The 2500-nt window shown below is 63.5% G+C and overlaps 1 pseudogene; it reads left to right on the forward strand.

The window, feature by feature from the left end:
• LOC126434464 (large subunit ribosomal RNA) overlaps nucleotides 1–2500 on the forward strand; it is a 7958-nt pseudogene that overhangs the window by 2805 nt on the left and 2653 nt on the right.

Below are 2500 nucleotides of genomic sequence, written 5' to 3' on the forward strand. Positions count from 1 at the left end.
GCCCAGTGCTCTGAATGTCAACGTGAAGAAATTCAAGCAAGCGCGGGTAAACGGCGGGAGTAACTATGACTCTCTTAAGGTGGCCAAGTGGCGGCGGTGTGGCTGCATCCGGACTTGGCTTCTCGAAGTGCGGTCTTGATGTAGTCGTGCTGCTGCTGCGAGGTGCCTTCCTTGGGTTATAGTTACAGGGAGAGTGATGCGCAATACATGGGCCTAGCCCTCTTAGCCTCTCCTCTCCTGCGGTCTTCTCCCCTTCTCGTGGGCCCGCTGATTTCGCAGAGTGGAAGACCGCACCAGGGGCTTGGGGGGGTTACCAGCCCCCCCTCGCACTATCCCTTTTTTAGTTGGGGGCAGTAAGCAGAGAATAAGTGGTGGCCCTTCCGCTGAAGGTGCCACCCCAACTCCCCCAGCACCTAGCCGGCCAACCGGCCGTGCCGAAAATCTTGTAACTTTTGCAGCTATGTTTACCTGTAGTGAGTGCCACCGCAGCTTTACAACCAAGAACGGTCTCGGGGTCCATCGCCGCCGCCAACATCTTGCGGCCGCCAACGCGGAGATCGTCACGGAGAGGCATCGCGCGAGGTGGACGGAGGAAGAAGTCCTGTCGCTCGCCAAGGCGGAGGCCGAACTGTTCCTTGAGAGGGACGCCCGGTTCTTCTTCGTCAATCAAGAACTCATCAGGATGTTCCCCGACCGAACGCTCGAGGCAATCAAGTGCCGACGGCGGCAAGCTGCCCACAAGCAGCTTGTCCGCCAATTCATGGAGGCGCTTGAGATCGGTCGGGGGGAAGAGCCGGCGTCCCGCCGGGGAGCAGTGAGCCCGCTGCCTGACGCGGGCGAGGCCGCTGCGCCGCCCGTCGACGCAGCCGAGGACTTCGCGGCCGACACCACCGGGCCGCCGCCGGAGGGGCCGACTGACGCCGCCATCTGGGAGCATCTGGCGGGGCTACCCGCTTCCGCCCAGCGTTTCTCTGCCCTGGATCGTGTCATAGGTCTGGGGCGGGGCACGCCGCCCGATGTCATCCTGGGCATGCTCCCGGATGCCCTTGCGTCGGTCGGGTCCAGAGGGGAGAGATCGATCACCAGGACACAGCGGCCGCGCCAACCATCGAAGCGGCCGCCTGCCGCGCCGCCGACGCAGAAGCGCAAGCGGCGCCGCTGGGAGTACGCGAGAACGCAGGATGCCTTCCGACGGTCGCGTGCACGTTGCGTGCGCGGCCTCTTGGATGGCACCCTGCTCCAGCCGCCACCTGCCATCCCTGGTCTGCTGGACTTCTGGGCGGACCTCTTCACCAAGAAGCCCATCTCCACCGCGGGCTTCATTCGTGACCGCCTCCTCCCGCACTCAGAGCCTGTCGCTCTCGAGTGCATATGGGGGCCGGTCACACATGAGGAGGTCGCCGCCGCGTTGCCGCCCAGGGGATCAGCAGCCGGGCCGGACGGCCTTACCCCAGCGGAGTTGCGGCGCCTGCCGCACGAAGTCCTGGTGAAAGTGATGAATCTCTTCCTTCTGGCCCGCGCCCTTCCGGAACGCCTGCTTCGCGCGCGGACGTCCCTTCTCCCGAAAACGGCTGCACCAACATCCCCCGCTGACTTTCGCCCCATTACGGTCTGCTCGGTGTTGGCGCGGACCTTTCACAAGGTTCTCGCGTCACGCCTGATGCGCGCATGTGCTGTGGACGAACGTCAGCGGGCATTCATCCCTCGGGATGGGATGTTGGAAAATACCTTCATCTTGGACACTGCTCTCACCGACGCAGTTCGCTCCTGCCGCTCTGTCTTTGTGGCATCGATCGACGTATCTAAGGCATTCGATTCGGTAGATCATGCTGCCCTTCGGCCCGTGCTGAAGGCGCATGGCCTGCCGGATTGCTTTGTCGAGTATGTCGAGCGGTGCTACGAGGGCAGCACGACAGTGATAGCGGACGGCGCCGGCGTGGGCGTGTCTGTGCAGCCAGCACGGGGCGTTCGCCAGGGCGATCCCCTCTCCCCCCTCCTGTTCAACTTTGCGGTGGACTACGTTTTAGGCCAACTGCCCTCCCACATCGGAGCTCGGATCCTCGGTCGCAGAGTCAACGCTGCGGCCTTTGCAGATGACGTCTTGCTGTTTGCAGCGACCCCGAGGGGCTTGCAGTCCCTCATCGACGCAGCTACCGCAGCCCTCGCCCACCTGGGGCTGCAGATCAACGCCCGGAAGTGTTTCACCCTCGCCTTAGTCGCGTCAGGGCGCGAGAAGAAGGTGAAGGTGGACAGCAATGTCACCTTCACAGCAGGCAATACCACCATGCCTGCCCTGCGTGTGGGTGAAACCTTCCGGTACCTGGGGCTGCAATTTTCCACGGCGGGTCGCTGTGTCTTCAATCCACGTAGCCACCTGGTGGAGCAGCTTGACGTCATCTCCCGAGCTCCGCTGAAGCCGCAACAGCGCCTCCACGCTCTCACCAATGTACTTCTCCCTGGCCTGTACCACGGGCTGGCCCTCAGCCGCACCCGGGTGGGT

This window comes from Schistocerca serialis, unplaced genomic scaffold, assembly GCF_023864345.2.
Source record: "Schistocerca serialis cubense isolate TAMUIC-IGC-003099 unplaced genomic scaffold, iqSchSeri2.2 HiC_scaffold_1189, whole genome shotgun sequence".
In the NCBI taxonomy this organism is placed as follows: Eukaryota; Metazoa; Arthropoda; class Insecta; order Orthoptera; family Acrididae; genus Schistocerca; species Schistocerca serialis.